Source organism: Fukomys damarensis, unplaced genomic scaffold (genome assembly GCF_012274545.1).
Source record: "Fukomys damarensis isolate Sample0158 unplaced genomic scaffold, DMR_v1.0_HiC HiC_scaffold_9, whole genome shotgun sequence".
NCBI classification, from domain to species: Eukaryota; Metazoa; Chordata; class Mammalia; order Rodentia; family Bathyergidae; genus Fukomys; species Fukomys damarensis.
Window position 1 is genome coordinate 3,166,530 of NW_022900921.1, and position 22,967 is coordinate 3,189,496.

At 42.0% G+C, this 22,967-nt stretch overlaps 2 long non-coding RNA genes across 3 annotated transcripts in view; both read right to left on the reverse strand.

Moving 5' to 3' along the window:
• Positions 1-20,582, reverse strand: part of LOC104873198 — a 46,301-nt gene extending 25,719 nt beyond the window's left edge. Inside the window, exons 1-3 of one of the 2 annotated variants that reach the window (XR_002025906.2) lie at positions 20,338-20,581; positions 18,436-18,597; positions 2,543-2,720 (exon numbers count right to left, since the gene is read on the reverse strand). This is a non-coding gene — a long non-coding RNA (uncharacterized LOC104873198). Of the gene's footprint in view, positions 1-2,542; positions 2,721-18,435; positions 18,598-20,337 lie in introns of those variants that run through there. The other variant, XR_002025907.2, reaches the window with a different exon arrangement.
• A 5-nt stretch (positions 20,583-20,587) lies between these two features.
• LOC109118551 overlaps positions 20,588-22,967 on the reverse strand; it is a 15,359-nt gene continuing 12,979 nt past the window's right edge. Inside the window, exon 3 of the long non-coding RNA XR_002025908.1 lies at positions 20,588-20,610. This is a non-coding gene — a long non-coding RNA (uncharacterized LOC109118551). The remainder of the gene's footprint in view (positions 20,611-22,967) is intronic.

Genomic DNA, 22,967 nt, shown 5'->3' on the forward strand with positions numbered 1-22,967 from the left:
TTTTTTTTTTTGAGACAGGGTCTCATTATGTAGTTGAGACTGACCTGGAACTCACTATGTAGCCCAGGCTGGTCTCAAACTCACAGTGATCCTCCTGCCTCTGCCTCCTGAGTGCTGGGATTACAGTCGTGTACCACCACACCTGGGCCTGTACTTGTCATCTTTTAACATATTATTAGTTGTGTGGTTTATTTATATTTTGGAACTTCCAGGCACATTTAAAACCAGAAAGACTTCTCTGTATCTCCTATCTATCATAGTGTATCAAGTGCTTGGTACACAGGTACACAGGAGATACCTAGCACACAGGAGATGCTCAAGTTAAATATATTGAATAAATGAAGGGACGGATTTGACAAAGGCAAACTGGGAGTCAGGAAACTGTTCAAGGCCTGGCAACTAATAGGTGACACAGTCAGGAACTGGAGTCCTGTCTCCACAGATCAGGCTAGTGCTAGCAAATGCCTCGCCAAAACAATGAAAGGAAGGATCCAAAAGGAAGTTGTGAGGCTTCTGTTGAAGGGACAGTTGTGGTCTTTTGGGGTTGGCGCCTATTCAAGGTTGGCCTCACCTCCAGCTGCACCTGCATCCTCAGCTACCTCCAAGAACAATGGCTGGCCTGAGAATTGCTCTTGAGTCACCAAGAAAGGTATCGGTTGTGGTCAGCACTGTCAAGGTGGGGATGTGTGAGAAACTGTGAAGAGTATGTCTACAAAGAAGGTTTCAGTAATGTCTGAGGCTGGCCCGGCTGTGCAGAGTTGCTTCCACACGAATGCAGATCCTGCTTTGGAGGGCAGACGGCCTTACTTAGCTGTCCTCTTGATTCCCTGCCTGTGACTGTGCATCACGCCCCGTCACTCACCTGACGAGCCTAAATCTATCCCAGCCCCAGACGTGAAGCTGACTTGTTCCCCCTCCTGAATCCCCTGCCCTGGAAGACTGCATGCCCTGGTCCAAAGCTTTAAAGCTAAGTTGTTCCTGAGCTCCCGCGTCAGGCCCACATCAGCACCAGGTGCCCGGGGAGGGGAGGTGGGTGGCTTGTGATGGATTTGATGACACAAACATGCGAAATAGGAGGCCAGTCTCCAGAAACAAGATAGTGCCTGGGCCTAGACAGAAAGAGAGATTCCTTTCAAACAAGCAGCTGGATACAACAAACACCCCTAATGTTCTAAATAAGCACTGGGAAATGCCTCCCATTGGCAACTGAGGCACTGGTTGCCCACAGTTTTGGCAGCAGGACTCAGGAGCCAGCTCTCTTTGTCCCTCAGCCTGGGCAGTGCTTGGCCAGATCTGGGAGTAGCAACACCCTCAGAGGGACCTGACAACCCAGGATCTGGGCAACACCTGCCAGGGGCTTGGAAGGAGGGACAATCAGGCAAAATTCTCAAAGTAGGTGGGATGAGCTTAATTTTTCTCCCTGAGGGAAGTCTCTTAGGGATACAGGTGTGAAGATCGCACAGTCCCACCATTCGAATGTGCAAGGACTCGGAGTCCATATGGTTTTCAGAAAGTGCTTTCACGAATACTCCCATTAATTTCTTCACTTAAAGATTTCCTCTCTTAAAACGAAAGCACCCCAGAAAGGTTAGAGACGAGGCCTTCACGGTTACGAATGCCGCGGTATATATGGGTTGTCCTTTGAGTAGATTTCCTGGGAGCTGCTCTATTCATGCCCCTTCACTGAGATATTAAGGGATTTCTTGTCTCAATTAAGTCTTCTACATAGGACAAAGTGCTCAAAAAATAATAATAATGTTGGAACGAGGCTGGGTCGCTCCACAAACCAAGAAGACACATAGAGGGCCCAACAAGGGCCTCACTGGCTCCTAGCCTGCAGCTGAGGAGGCAGAGCTGCCCACTGGGTACCCCTGTCAATCTCCTGTGGCAAAGGGGCTAGGGCCGGGGGCAGGGGATCACTTCTGTGACTAATAACCTAATTATGGAAAATTACAACTTCCTGAGCTGATCTATCAGAGGTGGCCACAAAACTCTTTATGATGTGGCCAAAAATTCCTCCTGCCACCACAGCCCTCAAAAATAGGTCAAAGACAACTTCTATGGAACTCTTAAAGCAGGGCTTAGCTTACGACACCTACTTCTGTGTCACTAAGCTGCAAACACTGAAGCTCTCGTGGTACCGCTGTCCTCTTCTCAGGTCCCTGCTCGGCCTGGGCGCTGGGCCAGTCCTCAGTCCTGACCTGTTTGGTTTACCTCATGAGAATGAACAATCATGGAGGCCACCGGGGCTGCCTACCGTTTGTCTCTGAGTGCCTGACGACAGTCTTTCTGGAGCATAAGTGTCTCCTCGTGTGAAGGGCTTTCCCTCTCAGGAGGCCCAGGACAAGACTGACCTAAATGTCTTCCATCCAAGATGACACTTCCTGAGGCCCAGAAGCCTCACCTGATCTCAACCAAGCCCCATATTCCTGCCTCATATTCCAAGCTTCACTTCACCCCAAAGTGGAGTAACAGGTGGACTAGGACTTGCTAGAGACTTGAATTACGCTTTATTTGGCCTTCCAGAGGCCACAGTCTTGCAGCAGGGACTCATGGGTGGCTCCTGCCTGGATCAGGCATGCACAGTGCTTTCCCTGAATGCTGGGCATCTCATGGAGGGGATGAGCTGTGTAGCTCTGGCCAACTCTCTTAGCTGTTGAGATGTTGCTTCTCTGATAATGAGGGCAGCAGATTTCGTTACGGGGGTTGCCATGGAAGCCCTAGGGAATGAAACAGCAGATTGCAATAGACTTTGAGGTGAGCAAGGAGTCCCGGCTTTCTATCACCTGTACCCAGACCTTGGCAGAGATAGAAACCACTCAGCTCTGAGGTCTCCAACCAGAGGACCAAGAAGGTCAGGAGTGAAGACCGGCCCAGAGCCCAGGCTAAGCAGAGACCCGAGGAGAAGAGGACAGCGTACTCAGGAGCTCCAGTGTTTGCAGCTCAGTGACACAAAAGTAGGTTTTGTAAGCTAAGCCCTGCTTTGAGAGTCCCGCAGAGGTTGTCTTGACCCATCATCAAGGGGTGTGGCGGCAGGAAGAATTTTCAACCCCATCAGTCTGCGCTTGTTCCTCTGCTTCTTTATCAGCAGCTTTCAGCAGGAGTCCCAACCTCCAGGGCTGAAGCAGAGATGGATCTGCAGCAACTGCACCCTGGGTCTGAGGGCTCTCCCTTCTCAAAGACCCAACATAACACTGCCCTGAGAGCCCGTCACCCTGTATGACTTCTGTTGGCCCAGAAGCCTCATCTGGTCTCTTGTTAAGGTCACAGCCTGAGTAAGGATAGATGGCTCTTCTGAGGCCCTCTGGGAGTCTCACACAGTCCTCAGTCAGGGATAAGATGTCCTGTGTCTGCCTGGCCTACAGTCAGACCTGTGCTGAGTCATGGGACTCTGCCTGGAGCTTGAGGCCAAAAAGAATGATTCGGGCCATCTGGAATCCAGGGAAAGTCAGCCTTGGTTTCTACCCAAGGGCCCTGCCCAGCTGGGCACTTACCTAGCTAGACAGTGACAAGGACAGTGGGAGACAGCCCGTCTTTGTATGCATGAGCAGGGGTCTGAGTTCTGTGCCTGAAACCACTCCTGAAACATTCTTTGAAAACCCCATATCAACTCATCTAAAATTAGCTTTCAGGATCTAAATCACTTCCTGTTGCAAAAACCACAGATCTGATGCTTCAGTCATCACCCTGCCTGCCAACAGGGGGAAGGGGATAGGTGATATAAGGGTGCTGCAGGCAGAAAACTGTGACACTCCAAAAGAGACACAGCAGTCAGGATCCCCTCTCCCCCATGGCTAAGCGGGGTCCTGTGAGGCTGCTGCTTCAGGGATCAGGAAGAGCATGGGAGTGCGTGTGCCTGCACACATGCACATTCCTGTATGCACACTTGTACACACAGGTCAGAGCCTCTTCCACTGCTGCAGAAACCACCATGAGGACAGCCTAACCACACCACCACGGTCCCCTTTCTGAGCACAGGACTCAGGAAGAGGAGGGCAGGTGTCTAGCCTGCCTGGACCACCTGCAGCTCTATCTCTACTTCTCTTGTATCCCTGGCTACTTTATGCCTAAGGGGCCATGAGCAAGGTGAGCCCTGTGCTTAACACCTGACCCTCAGTCTTTGTTTCATTCCATACTGCCAGGTATTTCCTGTGTGTAGGAGACAGGTGAGGACAGGGCTGAAGTGGAGCAAGTCAGAGGTCACCTTGCACACCAGGAGCTGAAGATGAGGGAACCACCTGGATCTCTAAACCACCCAGACAGCTCTGTGCTTTCTGCCTCAGGCTGAGCTCTGACCCCACGTGGACCGAAAGACGGCAGCAGCTGTGTACAGAGCAGAACCACAGCCATAGCAGAAGAGAGAAGACAATGATCATTTACCACTCACCTGGTGAGTCCCAGAGAGAGCCATCAGAACCATGACAGCATCTGGGGATGGACCTAGAAATCAAGTGGCTTACTCCACTAAGTTTCACAAGAGCATGGATTTATAAAACCAAGTTTGCTGTTGTTTTCCCAGTACCCTCAATAGGCAACACCTGGCATGTGACGAGTCTCAGTGAATGCAGTGGACCCTCAAGTTACGACCAGCCTGACATACGAACAACTTGGTTAATGGAGGTTAATGGAGCATTGATCTGCCTCTTATTATCTATAGCATATATCCAGGTAAACATCCAGATCTCAGCTGTACTGACTCTGGTACAACTTGACTTACAACCAGCCCTCAGGAACTGATCAAGTTCATACACACAGGGTCCAGTGAAGCCGGCAGGTAACAGAATGGAGAGGGAAGCTCCAGTGGATGAGCAGGCCGGCACTGACACGCATGGGAGGCAGTGCTGTGTGTGTCTGTCCAGTGGATAGTCACCAGACCTCAGAGTACCTGGATCGCTCAGTCTTCACAGACTCCCTCCCAGGCTGGGGTCCAGAAATGGTATACCTCTTTTTTGTTTTTTGAGACAGGGTCTCACTAGGTAGTTGAGACTGACCTGGAACTCACTATGTAGCCCAGGCTGATCTCAAACTCACAGAGATCGTCCTGCCCAGTCTCCCAAGTGCTGGGATTACAGGTGTGCACCACAACACCGGCTGGAAATGCTGTATCTTGAGTGGTGCTTCTGACACGGGGCTGCTGGGTCACTAGATGATTGCCTGCTCCAGTAGGAGGGATCCAGCTGCTCTGCCATTAAATGGACTTGGTGGCGGTGGTCTCCTCCCCCTAACTTGATGGCTGACCTCAGCAGAGTCATCTTTAGAGAAATAAAGGCCTGGGCTCAAACAACGGCCTTTCTATGTTGATGACAGAACAGTGTCCACTGTGCCCTTCTCACGGCTTCCTGGTAAGGAGATCACAGCATCTCCGTGTTTGCAAGGCCTGGTGACTACTCCCATCCTCCTTAGCTGCTGCTAATGTACTTAGGAATCGTCCTAGGCTCCCAGGAAGACAACTGTAAAACAGAAACAAGGCCCTGACACAGGCGCTGAGGATTTATCCTGCCTCTATGTTTGACCATACGTCACCTGAAGTGGTGAAGAACCTTCAGCCTGAAGCTGTGGAGGACCACAGAGAGACTACGGTTTCCCACAGGTTGCTTCGGGTGACTATGATTTACCTGGCTCCGGACTCCCAGAAGCAAGTGGGGTCACTAACATTTGCATTGCTCTATGTAGATGATAAGCACAGTCATGAAAGCCAAGGCTTGTCACACAGAGCTAAACTGTCAGGGGAGTGGTAAGCGCTTGCTCAGAGAACACACATATTTTCAAAATGAACCCTTTAAGCCAGGCCCCATCTAGGTACCGAGGATACACTGTCCCTCAACTGTTGCTCATTCCACTGAAAAGGACAGGTAATTTTGACCTCAGTGTGCAAATACAAAACCAAAGAAACGCAGCAACAGGAAAGCCCAGGGTGCCGTGGGTACCTGCAGAGGCAGCAAGCAGCCCAGTCTGGAGCTAGGCGTGGCTCTGAAGGAAACATACACAGGCGAACTCAGCAAAAATAAAATATCATCAAAGTGAAGTAAGAGAACAACAGACCATGCTCAAGCAGGGCATCTCCCAGGAATTCAGAGAAATCCAAATATATACAATGTAGTTTTCTACAAAAATGGATTAAGTAAAAGATGATATTCTCAACAGAACATATGTTTATAAGAAAAATTCTGTGCATACGAGGACTATGAAGGAATATTCTTACTAACATTAAATATTATACCAGGAACCCATATATCTAATGATGAAATGTTAGAAAAAATTTCATTAAAATTGGGCACAAGGTGATACCCATTACAGCATTACTATTCAAGTCTGACTACAAAAGTCCCAGCAAGTGCACTATGAAAATAAGAAGTAAGAATTGGAAAAAAAGAGATAAACTTGTTATTTTTAAATGAATTACTAGTATTTGCTGCTTGATTTATGTGAAATGCTTTGCTTACCTTAACTCACTCCTTAGAATCACCTTATGAAGTGTAGGTATTAGTAACAAATGTATATTTACAAGTGAAAAAAAACTAAATAAAGATGTTGAAGTACTTGGCTAAATAAACGACAGGGCCAGATTTGAAACCCAGTTGGTTTGACTTCAGAGACCACAATCTTTATCACTACACTATATTACCTCTTGATGACACTCGACCACACACATACACACCCCAGCAGCCAAACAATGGAGCCAGATATAAGATCACAAACAAAAAATCAGCACCTTTCCTAAATACCACAAGGATCAATTCCTCCAACAGCCTGCAAGTTCTATTCCAATGCTATCAAAATCTCTACAAAATTTCTCATGGAGCCTGACTGTAAATTTTATATGGGAGAATATTCTGTATCATTTTGACTAAGAATGATGGTAAAAACTTTGTCCGACATCAAAATATAGAGCAACAAGAACTAAAACAGCATGGTGCTGATATAGGTATAAAGAGATAAGTCAATAAGCCAGAGGAAGGGTCGAGAAGGAGACCCGTGCATTTCCGGGATTCACGAGGTAGGTAACGCTGAGGTTCAGGGACAGCTGCGAATGCTGATGTGGGCTCTGTTCAGGGTTGCTTCTATTTGGATTTACTCCTGAGATATTAACAATTAGGATACCAAGATACTTGTGAGGTAAGGAGGCAGCAGTGCTGTGGCTCCACACTGCTTTTCTTGCTTTCTCACAAAGGCATCCCTCTAGTCCAGTGGTTTTGAAAGGCTGTGTCGAATATGTCCATCAAGTAAAAAAAAAAAAACGCCAATTCAAGCCTTGCCTTTTACAGTCCTGTCCATTTCAGCATGAGAAACAGCTTAAATACCCAGTAGCAAGAACTCTGCTGTTCAGTAAGCCATACAACACAGGGCCAATATGCGAATTCTATGCCTTGAAAACTCTTGTTGCCAATATTTTGGGCAAGGTGGTTTAAAGTCTTGGAGTTTTCTGTCCATGTTTCCTGTACACATTTCAATAAGCAGGCTTGGCCAGGGTCTACCAGGGACATTTCATATCAGCATGAAATAAATGAACCTTTCCATAAATAGTATTAAGACAATTCATTATAAATTAAATTTGTCAGGAATATTTTCATTTTTAAATATGAGAAAAGTCAACACAAAGTAAAAAAAATGTAGTGGTTCATGTAAAACAAATGTGCAGAAGCAGTTTAGACTTCAGAATTAAGCATAAAGATTTACCTGGCAGATCAAAATTGTTAGCAAGAACCTGGGTTCTTTCCCTCTCTTTTCACTGAGTTCATCATACTGGTTCATCCAAAGATTCCCTTCCCTTATAGGAAAGCGTCTTTCTCAAAAATGCCTAAAAAATATTAATTCTTCCCTGGCCTCAAAGGGGTTATTTACTCTTTCAAATTATGCATCCCTTGTAAGTATAGGAGTGAGATATAAGTAACTTAAGCCAAGTAGTTCTACTCAAGACATGAGAAGAGACCAACTCCACACAAATAATGCAAGTGGGAAACTCAGAATATTGTTACCAAAGACAGAGGGGAGTCTTGGTGTCAGGGACAAGGAAGCTTCCGGAGTTATCGCTACACAGAGAAAATAAAGCTAGATCCCTCCTGATACCATTCACAAGGATAAACTCCAATATATTGAAGTCCTAAGTATAAAGAATAAAAATACAAAAAAATATATATCATAACCTTTGGGGAGGGAAAGGCTTTTTAAAAAACAAAAAAAATCAAAGGCAGCTAAATTGGATAATTTGATTCCATCAAAATAAAACACTCTGGTATAGTAAAAGAGACTATAAAACAAAAGACAATTAAATGATTGAGAGAAAACATATCACATTGAAGTAGACAAAGAATATACAGCATATATAAGTAATTTTTAAACATTAACAAGTAAAAGCTTGGAGCCAGGGATTTAGCTCAGCGGTTCGGTGGCCTGCCTCGCAAGCACAAGGACCCGAGTTCGATCCCCAGAACAAACCCCCCCCAAAAAAAACAAGTAAAAGCTTGGAGCCAGGGATTTAGCTCAGCGGTTCGGTGGCCTGCCTCGCAAGCACAAGGACCCGAGTTCGATCCCCAGAACAAACCCCCCCCAAAAAAAACAAGTAAAAGCTTAACATCTTTATTAATAAAATGATATGCATGGGTAATTTAAAAAGAAAAAAATGCTCAATAAATGTATTAAAAGATGTTTGGCATCACCACAAAAACTACAGACATACAACAGAAGAAATCTGTGTGAAATGTTTGATAATATCAGGACAATGGTCTGAACAAGAAGTCAGTGGGCACACCATGCTAGCAGCTGTTTGTCGGTCCAACTCTTCTCTGGAAACCAGGTCGACAGCCTCTGGTAGAAGTCAACACTAAGAACCCTAGGAACACAAAACTTCGGATGTTGTGTGAACCCAAGAAGGATGGCTACCTACGTACTTAATGAGGTGTGGGCACAAATACACATCACAACTTGTTTGTAATGGTAAGAACTGCGAAAGACAGAAATGCTCATCGACCAGGGAACGAATACATAAGATGAAGTGCGTTCATTTTAAAAATTGCACCAATATAAAGAGATATGGCTGGCTGATACCTGCACAGTGATATGTATACTGTATTAGAAAGTGAAAGAAAGACTGAAGATCATCTTACCTCCTTTCTATAAAGGGTCATCAAGTAAATGTATAAAAAAAGAACTGAAGCTAGGTGCGATGGCGCACACCTACAATCCCATGCTTGGGAGGCTGAGGCAGGAAGATAGCTGCAAATTCAAGACCAGCCTGAACTACACAGTGAGACCATGTATCATAACAAAACAAAATAACTGCTCCTCCCAAAAGAAAAAGATGTGGAAAAGTATATGCTTAGCTGAGAACTGTAAGACACAAGAAAAGAGACTGGACTCAAGGCCAGCAGCCTTACAATTTTGCAATCTTAAGGCTAAATATTTTTCCATAAGAGAATGTATTTATGATTTTTTTAAAAAAACAATTTTTATAAAAACTATTAGGAATGAGCCAAGAAAGGTCAGAGGGCTGGACCTGCTAATCCAGATGCCTCCATCCTCCTGCCATGTCTTTACATAGATCTGGCTGTCACCCTCATGGGTGCTCTTAAGGGTGGGGGCACGGGTCAGTTCTTTCCCACAGCAAGCTATGTGCCCACAAATATAGGGTGGGGCAGACATGAGCTACTGGGTAGCCAGGGCAGGTTAGAGGACAAGGGCTCTTCTGTTGGAAGATGTTCAAAGGCACCTTAAAGAAGGGAAGGCTATGGAAGGACCAGCATTCAGTGTCACACGTCTCCTCATGTCTTCACCTCTCCTCCTAGCAGAACCCCAGACCCCAAAAGCTGTTTGCCAGACTTTGACTTCAGCTAATCAAGGGGCAGTGGCTACAACAAAGGCAGGGCTAGGGGACAGAAGAATAGTCTGTGAACAGAAGGCAAACAGAATAGGAGCAGGGAAGATCTCCATCAGGGAAAGAGGTTCTGTTCACACCTACGGGCAGCAGTGGCAGACAGAATCTTACCAGCCTCTTCCTCCAATGTGGAGAGAAATGTCTTTTGCCCACAGGGTTAATAGCCCTAATTCCCACTTCATTTTGCCAAGAGAGGAAAGAAGTGCCCACCAGTCAGGTCAAAGAAAATCACTCTTTCCACTGAAAGAATACAAAAGAAGCTCAAGGCAGAGGGGAGAGTACTTCCATGGCATGGTCCAGAGGACTGAATGAGATGGCTGGAGGTGCTGCTGTCACAAGTGCAGGAAATGGAATCCTGGGGGTGGTGTGGTTAAGAAAAACACCCGCTGGTTTCAGAAGATCTGATCCGCCTCTAAAGTTTACCAAGAAAGTTCAGACCAAAGCATCATCCTTACCTCCCTCCACCCACTTTGCAGTTATTTCAGAGAACATCTGTAGGAACTAAAGTGCTCCATCCCAGGAAAAATAAAGACTTCCTCTGAGGTTAAGGTGTGACATGACAAATAAGAAGGCCTTTCCAAAGCTGAGACCTCATGCTTCTACCTCCAGAGCCTCCTCAGAGACTGGGGAAAAAATGACAACTTAGGCTCTTAAAGGAACAGAATCAAAAAGCTTTCATTGCATCCTTTTAGCGACCTGTATTAATTGAGAGAATTGCATAAATGGGTAATTTTCTTGCTTATGACAGGCCCAGAGGGACACGATTGGAAAGAGACGGACTTTTACACATAATAACTTGAGGTAGTAATTTTGTTATGGGTAGAATAAATTAAGAAGCAATTAGAATAATGCTTTCTTTTCTCCTTATAGGTTTAAAATGTCTAGTTGTTAAGAATTAAAGATAATTCTGTGTGTGTGTATGTGTGTGTGTGTGTGTGTTAGTCTTACCTAACAGTTATCAGATGGACAACTGGAATAATAAAGAAGTAAACCTGTTTTACATAATAGCAACAGTGAACGTCAGTGGCACATGCCCTGAAGTACCCACACCCACTTGGAAAACCGTGCTAGAATTTGGTAATATTGTTCTAGATCAGCACTATCAATCAGAGCTTTCGATGATAATGAAAATGTGGTGTATCTGGATCATCCAATATAGAAGTCATTAGCCACATGTAGCTATTGGATACTTAAAATATGGTTTTTAATTCCTCATTTTATTTAATTTTAATTAGTTATATTTTATTAAATAGCTATTTATAGCTAGTGACTCCTGTAATGGGCAGCGTAGTTTTCGAAATATGCATAGTGGAAGTTACTTGCAGAAAACAAAACAATGAGAAACAAAGCTCTTATGACAGATGATTCTAAGGCCAATCACCATGACAACATTAACAACCTTGGGCACTGCAAATCTCTCAACCATCTGCTGCCCAACAAAGTACCTGTACAAGTGGTGATTTTAGAAAAGCTCAAGACAAGGGATTACACTGGGAAAATGGAGTGATAGAAAAGTTAACGTAAACTCATAATGGCAAAACAAAATAATCCTGGTCCTATCTGGGTGAAACCTTCATCTTTACTCCAATAATGAAAAGTCCCGCTTTGGCAAGTAGCCAAAGGAAACTCAGTTATTTGTATCAGCCCTAGTAGGAACACTTGGCTCTTTTCTTGATGAAGAGTTATTTCTCAGAGTACATCTGTTGAACCAAAGCACACTAAGTGACTGCTGTATACCTGGCTCTGTTGTGTTTTGGGAAATTCACAGATAATAAAAATTCCCATGTGGATGTAGGATGTACTAGTTTGGGACAAAGTACAGTGTTGGCATCTGGCCTCCCTGTCTTCCAGGGGAGGTTGAAAATCTGGAGAAGTCTCTTGGGAAGGTTGTAATGGGTTGAGGGAAGCCTCAACTTTGTAACCAGTAGACTATATGAATATCTCTCAGGTTATATAAGCAGGGTGGTCTTCCAGATGGTGCAAAAAAAACCTCAAAAGCGGGCCGGGAGTTAGTTCAGTGGCACTGTGCCTGCATCACAAGCAGAAGGTCCTGAGTTTGATCCCCGTTACAAAACAAACAAACAAACAAAAAAAAAACACAACTCAGAAGCTTAGTAAACCTAATACTTCTCCTCTTTCATTCATCACCAAATCGTGTGGCGACAATATAATCTTCCTTCCACTTATTATTTCTTTTAGGGCCGATTCTCATAAACTGTATACAAAGAATTTTATCATCTATGTCTATTTTATAGGACCCCAATTACAGTCTATGATGCAGAATTCCCCTTCAGAAAACTGTCTACTATCTCTCCTTTATCTGGTAATCTAACCAGAGCTCAGACTGTAATAGCTACTACCACATAAATTGTCTGATGCTGACCTTATTACTGTGGAGATGGTAGGAACCAAAAGCCACCCAGGGAATACCCCAGGAGGTTGATCCAGGTTGTGTAAATTAAAGAAATAGACAAAAACCAGATAAGGTTAAGAAAAAAAGAAAGGAAGAAAGACCTTGTATCATATCCACCTCATACCAATAAAAAAGTACCAGTGGCGCTCTTGAAGTAGTTCCAACCATGGCTCTCTTGGCTAAAAGTCCCCCAAAACCTTCCTGCAGGCACAAGGAAAAGGTCAAAATCCTAAACTGAGTAATCAAGGTCCATACTCATTGGACTGGGGCTTGCCTACTCCGTGAGTATAACCTGCATGCTCTGTCAGTCTCAGAAAGGCAGATCCTAGGGGACAGGGATTTAGCTCAGTGGTTCAGTGGCCTGCCTTGCAAGTGCAAGGACCGGAGTTCAATCCCCACTATGAAAAAAAACCAAAAAACAGATCCTTTGACCCTCCTCATACAATTATGCGAATTAGGACCTTTGCGTCATCTTTATCAGTTACCTCATGACCTAGTCCACCCTAACCACATCCTTCCTTTTTCCAACCACTTCTATAAGACCTAGCTAATATAATCCCTTTCTGGAAATCTTCCCAATTATCTAATTCAGAAGGAGCTCTTTTTTTTTGTTTGTTTGTTTTTTTGTCTTTTGATACAGGGTCTCATTATGTAGTTGAGACTGACCTGGAACTCACTATGTAGCCCAGGCTGGTCTTGAACTCACAGCTATCCTCCTGCCTCAGCCTCCCCAGTGCTGGGATTACAGGCATGCACCACCATACCCAGCTTCCCTTACCTAGAATTTTTTCCTATACTATTTAACTCTTCAAATGGTTACTATCGCCTACTAGATATAGTTCCTTGCAGCAATGGATGTGCTTTTACTATCTCTGAATTTCCCAAAACACCTGAAACAGAGCCAGGCATACAGCAGTCACTTAGAGCACTTTGTGTTATGGTTTGGGTGTGGGTGTCCCCAAAGCCTCATTCAGTCAGAGGTGGCTGAATCTGGAATGTGTGATGCTGGGATTAAGGGCATGTGGTTTACTAAACCAGTACACATGAGTTCATGGTTTAGCACCTCCCTGATCCCGGTAGTCTGGATGGGACTAAAGGGGCAGAAAGAGGCAGTGAAGCTCTGTGTTGCTTTTGCTGTCTTCTGCCACCATGAACTGAAACCCTCTTGTACGTTTGCTGCCTGTGCCCACCATGTTGCTTTTCCTCTGTGATGCCTGTTTGCCATCCCTGTTTTGGAGCCAGCTGACTGTAGACTGAAACCTCTATGAACTGTGAGCCAAATTAACCTCTACCCCTTTAACTTTGGGTGTCAGGTATTTTGTCTCAATGATGAGAGAAAAGTAACTAATATACTGTGGTTCAAATAAGTCTTCTGCGAATGAACTCATCATCAGAAAAAGTGGTAAGTGTTCCTGCCCGAGGTGATACAGATAACTGAGAGGAGGTTCTACTTTATTAGTACACTTATTCCACCTGCAGACACAGCTGGACCAGTCATCAGTTCAATCTCTTTATTCCCTGTTTCAGACCCTTCTCTTCTCACCACAGCCCCCAGTCCCCACAACATTCACGCAGACCTAGAATCTGTAAGCATTCAAGGCCAGGCAGGATTCACAGCAAAGCCCACCACAATGCCCAGGGCAGGGCAAACCCAGACCTCCTGTAATGAAAATCAAATAAAACATTTAGCAATTCAAAAGAAGGAGGAATAGTTTTCCAATATAATTCAAACAGATGTTGTGCCAAGAGGGACAGAATCGTCAAGAAAAAATGTCTGCAGAGAAAAAGATTGACTGCAGAACTGCAGTTTTAAAATCCCAATGAAAGCAGTGAATAGCAGGCTATATAATACAGTAAAAAGAATTAGTAGGCAAGCTTGAGAGAAATTCTCCAACAAACTGAAGGAAAACCACAAGAAGAAAACTGAGATCAAGGAAGTAAGTTCAGCTGAGGTAAAAGACATTTAGAAGGGAGAACTGATTGGACGATGACCTGGAGGCTGAAGAGAATTTCCTGAGGTGTGCAGGGTCCCAGATGCCAAGCACACAGCAGTCAGCCACTCACACAAGGCTTCATATATAAGAGTTTTTTAGATATGGGTAAACATTCTAAAGGAAAAATATAACAGGGTGACTTGCTGACAGACTGTTCTACTGTAGGCTGGGCAGCCAGAGGAGGCTTATTTGAGGAGGTAACAAGGGCAACTGGTTGTGTGTGAAAAGAAGGCATTCATCAGGAGATGGTGCCTTCCAGGGAGAAGGACTAACAAGTGGAAAGGCTCAGAGGCAAAAGCATTGCATGGGGAAGGAAAAGATACCAAGTCAGTATGGCTACAACACTGTGAGCAAGGGGAGAGCTGGAGATGAGGTTAGGGAGGTCAGGTGGGTGTGGATTACGTAACATCAGGCATGATAAGAAATCTAAGTATGAGGAGGCATGAGAGAGCTTTGGCTGCTGAGTGAGAATGGATTGTCATAGCAGATAGTAGCAGCAGAAAACAAATTGGGCACTATTTCATTAGAGTCTAGGCAAGGATGATGGTAATTTGGGTTTTAGCAGTAAATATGGAGATATGATAGATTAAAAATAGATAGGCAAAGATAAGAAGCAATCAGAATCAGTAGCAGAAAAATGACTGGAATTAGACTATTTTGTCATGATACTCCAAAATAAAGACATTCATAAATATTTCTTGGCTGAATAGCTTTCAGCATAACTAAGATAATAAAAAAACAACTGAGTACAAAATTGGCAAAAACTATAGACATAATGGACACCTTTAAGATATTACTTTGGAATTGTTAATAGACCAGGCAGAAAAATAAATTGAGGTTGTAGATAATTTGATTTTTATTAATAATTAATAAACCTGATTATTAGAGGTATTAAAATGATTGTCATATAAATAATGAATATGCATTCAGCTCAGAAAGTCATACAAACAGACATAGTAGTGAATGCCTGGGATCTCAGTACTTTGGGAAGCTGAGGCAGAAAGATCACAAGTTCAAGCCCAGGCTGGGCAACTTGTCAAAACACTGCCTCTAAAAAACAAAAGAAGAAAGAAAAAGGGTTGGGGGATGTACCTCAGTGCAAGGGCCCTGAGTTCAATCCTTAATACCCACCCCCAAATCCCAGAGCAGGAATTTCATTGCCCATATATTGCCCCATATAATGTTATAACAGAAATAAAGAAAAAAGGTTTAATGAAAATCTTAAGCACCTTGAACTTTTTTTAAAACAATCACTTTCCACATAACTTCGAGTCAGGGGAAATTAAAAATTGAAATCAATAAAAGCTAACATGGATAGGATTTTGCATATAAAATCATATGGGTTGGATTATGGAAATTTTTTCCTAAAATACGAAGAAGAATTCCAGGATGTAGAAAGCCGGGAAAAATATTGCTCACACCCTAATTACAATGACAATAGCCGGATAAATTACAAAATCATCTTTTCCTGAGCTCATTAGAGAGCTGGGGTCCTAAAATTGAAAATTCTAAAGTGTAAGGAAAGACAGTACTACCAATGAGCCCGACCATGGTTCACTTGTAGAAGAACACAAAGGAAGAGACACTGGGCACCACAGAAGCAGGGAGAACAATGTGCATAAAATGTTTAAATGTACTGCTAAAGGCAAAGCATAGGCTAAATTCAGAGTGTGGAATTCCTGGAAGTTCCATACACAAGGGAGATTCACACCTGTGTACCCCTTGTGAAATTCTTCACTGGGCATTCAAAAGGACTTGCCATCTGTCCCAGGGGATCTCTCAGCCATCCTGACACTACTCTCCACAACACACAAAATTTCCCTTGTATCTTGGTGGCTCCTAGGCAAGAGAGAGTATATTACCACACCCCACCCAGAGGTAGAACACCTGCAATGACCTGGGGCCAGGTAACTTCCTGTTTCTCCTATAAGGTGTGGGGGTGGGTGGGGGGGTGGATTAACTCAGGGATGACCCAGATATTGGGACTATTCAACAAGGAATTTAGTGTATTTGTGCTAGATGAGGTCAATTCTTGAGTGAATTATATATACACAGTGGGAAAGTTCAGAAGAAATATGAAAAAGAGTCAAATGGAAATGCTTAGAGAGAGCTGAAGAGTACCTCTGACACGCCCACTATAGAATAAACACAGCTATACAGTCTGAATCTTTCTCCAAAATTTATATGTGGTAACCTAACACCCAATGTGATAATATCAAGATCTGGGGCCTTCAAGAGCAAGTCATGAAGGTGGAGCTATCAGGATAGGATCAGTGACTTTACAAGGCGATAGAGGGAACTAGCTAGGTTCTTTTTGCCCTTCCACCCTTTTCACCATGTGAGGACCCAATGTTCAAGGTACCATCTAGGAAGCAGAGAATGAGCCCCTGGCACCTTGATCTCGGGACTTCCAGTCTCCAGAACTGTGAGAAATAAATTTCTATTATTTATAAATTACCCAGTCACAACCATTTCATTATAATGGCACAGAGTAAAACAACAGCCAAGGAAAGAATCAGAGAAATCAGAGATAGAGCAACAAAAAATACTCAGATTGAAACACAAACATAAAAGAGTGGGGTGAAAAATATAAACACAGCACCCAGGAATTGTGAGACAATATCGAATGTTCTGAAATATATATATATAATTAGAATTCCAGAAGGAGGAAACATATTTCAGAAATACTGAAAAAGTGATTAGTCCAGAGTTTTCAGAAAATGATGAAAAATATAAACTATGGATTCAAGAAGCTTAAAAATAACAAACAACAGAAACACCTTTTCTAGCTCTCAAAATCACACTGATACACGTCAGACTCAAAGCACTGAGAAATGAAGAAAAGAGAAAATCTTGAAGGTAACAAGAGAAATATACACAAAGAAACAACTATGAATTACAGCAGACGTGCAGAAAATACCATCAACTCTGTATCTACAGGCTCCATCTGTCTAATTCAAATGGAGATGGAAAACAGTCAAGGAACGAAAAGCTGCACAAAGTTTTGAAAAGCAAGCCATCCAGATCCCCGCGCCAAGCATTATGCTGAATCCTGCAAAGGAGGCTCCGCCCCACAGCCTCCAGCACAGATTCTATCTCCATGGCGCTTCTTGTCAGAGCCCTGTCTGCCTCCTATCTCAGGCAGTCTGCAACTGTCCGGTTAGGGCTGACTGTTGTATCTGCACAGAGCGTGTACAGACATTTTTCCTTGTCACTGTGTGCTGTACAATAAAACAAGTATTTACACGGTATTTACACTGTATAAGGTATTATGAGAGTTCTAGAAATGACTCAGAATACACACAGGAGGACGCACACAGGTTCTGTGCACCCTCCCATTTTGGTGTCTGTGAAGTGCTTGCCAAAACCCCTCCACGGCTACAGAGGGACATCTGCAGGTAACCTAGAAGACAATGAAGTAAGAACTTTATTTTTTAAAAGCAGGATGACATTAATTTATTTACAGCTTTAATAAGGGTTTGCAACTGATGCAGAGCTAAAGCCACGTTATGAGAATGGTCAGTAATATACACGCATTTGTTTCAGAGGGCACAGGTCCCTCCTTGTGTTGCTTCCACACAACCAGACTGTCAGACACAGTGTACCCCAGTCCTGTTCTCATTATCAAGAGAAAGACATGGTATGTGCTGTCATTTCAAGAAGGGAAACTCATGTTTAAATTTATACAGCAGCTGTGCAGTGGTGCTTATGGAACTGATCCCAATTGTGAACCTCTAAAGATCTTGTTTCTCCAATAATAAGTCTGCTGCATCAGGCTCAAAATGACTCAGTAAACTTACGATTTTGGCAGAGTCCTTTACGGCAGTTTTTGACAGACACATGAGTAAGAACCCTCAGCCATTATCTTACAATCTCCTGACTGACTCAGGTGATTCCATCTTGATTTTAATAATTCTCAGGCTTTCCTTTTATTTCCCACTTGTCTTTGGGAGCCTCTACCCAAAGTTTCACTGACAGATCACCCCTTGGTTACATTTTTTACTGTTCTTTATAGCTGAGATGCTGCTCTGCTGGTCCTACCTGGTCTTGAGATGGAGAAGAAGTGAATGACGATTGAGACTTCATGTCAAATTCCTTTTGGCCACATTTGAGCAACAGAGATTTAGGAGAAGGAGGAGCTCTTATATTAAGCTTACCTGGAGTCCATGGGCGTTTTCAATCTTGTCTCCTTTCATAAGCGATGGCCAATAGCCGAAAGTGCTGGATTAGATGTCTTGGTTTGGAGGTGTACTTTTTGGCAGAACCATAAAAATTGGGCAGAAATTTAAAAGTATGCACTCAAAGAAAAAGTGTGGGCCCTGAAGACAGAGAGAGAGAGAGAGAGAGAGAGAGAGAGAGAGAGATCTTTAAACAAGTAGAAAAACCTATCAACCTCGAATGTTTTCATTTTTAATTTTATTATATACTTTTTTTTTGTACCAGAGATCGAACTCAGGACCTTGTACTTGTGAGGGAGACGACAGCAGCATTGAGCTAAATCCCTGGCCTATTATATACTTTTTGATCTTTCTTTTCCTTTGGAGTGGGGCAGGGGGCGCTAGGGATTGAACTCAGGATTCTAAGCCTTATGAAACCATCTTTAATACTAAAGAAAGAAAATCTTTTTTTAAAAGACTTTATATTTTTAGAACAGCTATTTTTTTCACAGCAAAACTGAGCAGAGAGCAAAGAATTCCCATATATCCCATCTCTCACATACATGCATAACCTCCCCTGCTACTAAATTCCACACCACAATGGTGTATGTGCTGCATCACTTAATCTACACTGACTCGTAACTATACCTTCATCGTTTACTCAAGGATTCACTCTTGGTATCAATCGTTCTATGGGCCTTGAAAAACACATCAGGGAATGGATCTACGTAGCCTCATACACAATAGCTTCCCGGCCCTAGAATTCTCTGTGCTGTGCCCACTCTCTCCTCTCTGATCTTTTCCTGGCTCTACAGTTTTCGTCTCTTTCAGAATGTCATGTGGTTAGCCATACGTAGCCTCTTCAGGTGGCCATCTTTCACTTAGTAGTATGCATTTAAATTTCTGTATATCTTTTCATGGCTTGACAGCTCACTTCTTTATATTGCTGAATAATGTTTTATTTTATTAGATAAACCACAGCCTATTTATCCATTCACTTACTAGAGGCTATCTTTGCAAACAGATTTTAGAAATGGAGACAAATGCTATAAACATTGGTGTACAGGTTTCTGTGTGCACACGTTTTTAACTCATTTGGGTAAATATCAGAGTGGGACTGCTGGATTTCATGGTAAGAGTATATTTAGTTTCTGAGCAACCACCAAACCACCTTTCAAGGTGACTATAAAGTAATTATTGATATAGTTTCATTAGTAGGTATTACATGGGGAGGGGAGGAGGGGGTGAAGGAAGGGCTGGGACAAGGGGAAAAAATGAGAACCAAGACCTGTCATGTGACAGTCCAAGATCCCAACGCTGAATGTAACTGTACTGTATACCTAAAATGTACCAATAACCCAATGAGAGGAAAAAAAAATAGGTACTACATTTGTTACTGATTTCTATTTGTTGCCCTTGTTGCTATTTCTGTCTTTCACACTTTTATGCTCTTTGTGGTTTCACTAGAGCATTTTAGCTTTCCATATTTCTCCTTTCTTAGCATAGTAATTACACTTCCTTTTTTTTACTTTCTTAATTGGTTGCCTAAGAGTTTCACATATACATTTATAACTAATCCAAGTCTACTTTCAAATAACTCTATACCATTTCATGTTTAATCCAAGTACCTTACTGAAGCAAAATATTCCTAATTCCTTCTTTCTGTCCCTGTATAATTGCTTTTCACTTATTCCTAAGTGTGTATATAACACACACACGCACACACACACACACACCAGAATACACTTGCTATTATTACTTTGAATACATTATCTGTTACAACAATTAAGAACTAGAAGGGCCGGGGATTTGGCTCAGTGACACCATGCTTGCCTTGCAAGTGCAAGGACCTGAGTTCCATGCCCGGTACCAAAAAACAAACAAGAATTAGCAATTGTTTACCTTCCATGACTCCTTTTCCAGGGCCTTGCTTTTCTTCATATAGATTCAGATTACTTGATCTCTCTTATTTTTCTTTTTCCCTGAATAATGTCATTTGACATTTCTTGCAAGACAGACATAGTGGCATCAGCATACCCAAGTTTTTGTTTCTCTGAGGAAATCTTCATTTATCCTTAGCTTTTGAAGAATAATTTCACAAGGAACACATCTTTAGGCAATATCTTCTTCTTGTAACAGCTTAAATAGTTTATTCTTCTCTGTTTTGCATTGTTTCTGAGGATATGTGAGACACAATATTTATCTTTACTCTTCTGTGAGGTGTGTTTTTACTTCTGGCTTACTTCAACATATTTTTCTTTGATTTTCTGCTGTTTGAATATGGTATAACTATAGGTTTGTTTTTATCCTGTTTGTTATTTTCTGAGATCCTTGGACCTGGTTTTTGGTGTCTGACATTAACTGGAGAAAATTATGTCATTAATACTTCAAACATAATTTCTGTTCCTTCTATAGTTCCATTATTTAGAGGTTATACTTTTTGTAGATGTTTGACAGTTCTTTCAGATCATATATTTTTAAATCTTTTTTCTCTTTTCTTTTCATTTTGGGAAGTTTCTGTTGACATATTTTCAAGCTTATTATTTCTTGCCTTGTCTATGTTCAGGGAAATGATATCAAAGGTGTACTTCATTTCTACTGTTGTATTTTTATTTATACAATTTCCTTTTGACTTTCCTTAGACTTTCATCCTGCTCACATTACCCTCTGTTCCTGCATGTTGTCTACTTTTTCCATTGCACCCCTTAACATATTAATCAGTTGTTTTAGATTTGTGACCTGAAAACTCCAACACCCTTCCCATAGGTACATCTGATTCTGGTGTTGGTTCTATCTTTTGAAACCACTTTATTGCCTTTTGTGTCTTCCTTGTAACAGTTTGCAAAGAAACATACGTGATGTTCTGGGTTAGAAGAAATATGGCAAATAAACAGTGAGTAAATTATGCAGTAGTATGCTGTGGGGTGAGAGGAACTGCTTTATTGTCTCATAACTAAGCAGTAATGGAGATAAAATGGAACCCTAAAAACTAGAAAGTACAAAAGTAAGCAGAAGCAGAGGAGAAAGGGAAGAAAGGACAGATGGAACAAACAGGAAAAAACCTAGAAAAATTAATAATTTTTAGTTCCACTATAACAATAATTATATTAAATATAAATCATCTCAGTACAAATTAAGATCAAGATAACATTATATGAAAAATCAAAACACATGCTGTCTAAAAGAAAACCATTCTAAAAGTGAAAACATAGGTTAAAAATAAAATGAGATCAAAAGAATGAAAAGACAACCATAGACTGGGAGAGAACATTTATACAATGTGATAAAGAACTGTTTTCTAAACTTTTAAAACTCAATAGAAAGAAAACAACTCAATTAAAAATGAACAAAATATCTGAACAGATGCCAAAGAAGAAACAAAGATATTATGAAAAGATGCTTACCATATGTCATTAGGGAATTGCAAATTAAGACACTGATGAGATGCACCTATCAGAGAGGGAAAAACCAAAAAATATATAGAACCCTAAATGCTGGAGAGAATATGAAGTTACAGAAACTCTCATTCATTGCTGGTAGGAATGAAAAATAATACAGCCATTTTGGAAGGGTGTTTGGCAATTTCTCATGCAGTGAAACATATTCTTACTATATGATCCAGGCTTTGTGCTCCTTGTTATTTAACCAAAAAAGTTCAAATATTGTGCCCACAAAAAACCCTGGACACTAATGTTTATATGAGCATTATCCCTAATTTCTAAAATGTATGTGTAACTAAGATATTCTCCAATATATTATTAGATAAAAAACTGTGGTACATCTGTAAATGACACTTGATTCAGCAATATAAAGAAATGAGCTGTTGAGCCACACACATGCAAAAAAAATGAAGGCACCTTAAAAACATACGGCTAAGTGAAACAAACTAATATGAGAATGTTAGATAATGTACGACTAACTCCATGACATTCTGGGAAAGGAAAAACTACAAAGGCAGTAAAAAGATCAGTGGTTACCAGGAGTTCTGGGGTGGGGTGTGACAAACAGGTGGAGCAGAGAATTTCAGGGGAAGCGAAACTACTCTGCATGATACTGTGTAACACTGTAAGGCTAGATACATTACATTATATATTTGTCAAAACTCATAAAGCTATCATACCCAGAATAAACCCTATAGGGCCGGGAATTTAGCTCAGTGGTTTGGTGGCCTGCCTTGCAAGCGCAAGGACCCAAGTTCAATCCCCAGTACCAATATATATATAAATAATACAGAAAGAAATGGAAAGATATGCTATGTTTATAGATTAGAGGTCTCAGTATTATTAAAATATTCATACTTTGCTAAGCAATCTGCAGATTTAATGCAATCTTTATTAGGATACTCTTGATATTTTTTAAACAAAATACATAATATTTAAACGATGGACCCTTAAGCAATCACAAATACCAAACCAATCTTCAGAAAGACAAACAAAGCAGAAGTCATTGCATGCCCTCAATTCAAAGCTACAGTAATCATATGAGTATGTAACTGACCTAAAGGCAGATCAGTAACATTAAACAGAATGGTG